The sequence below is a fragment of the Periophthalmus magnuspinnatus genome, chromosome 16 (assembly GCF_009829125.3).
Source record: "Periophthalmus magnuspinnatus isolate fPerMag1 chromosome 16, fPerMag1.2.pri, whole genome shotgun sequence".
Taxonomy (NCBI): Eukaryota; Metazoa; Chordata; class Actinopteri; order Gobiiformes; family Gobiidae; genus Periophthalmus; species Periophthalmus magnuspinnatus.
Window position 1 is genome coordinate 5879020 of NC_047141.1, and position 390 is coordinate 5879409.

The window sequence follows — 390 nt, forward strand, 5'->3', positions numbered from 1 at the left end:
CCAACATCTGTGTTTCATGCATTCTCTATCTGCATGGGGTTCTGAGGGGAGGCCTGCCCCCTCCTGGTACAACTGAGACACAACACATTTACACAAAGTTCAGGCACCTTTGAATTGTGACAGTCCACAGGTTTATATATAAGACTATGGTGGCACAAGTAATTCTTATTTGAATAAGTACAATGAATACAACTTTTTGGGATGAATGTGTCTCTTATTGCTTTTACAAATAACAAGGACTGATTAAAGATCAAAGGAACTGTATGTAAGATTTAGATTTTAAATTCCATACACATGAACTAACTGTGTCCCCAGATATGAGGTAATCATGTTCAAATCAAATATAGCTTTTAATGATAACAAAGGCAATGCTGATTTTTTTCTTGATTA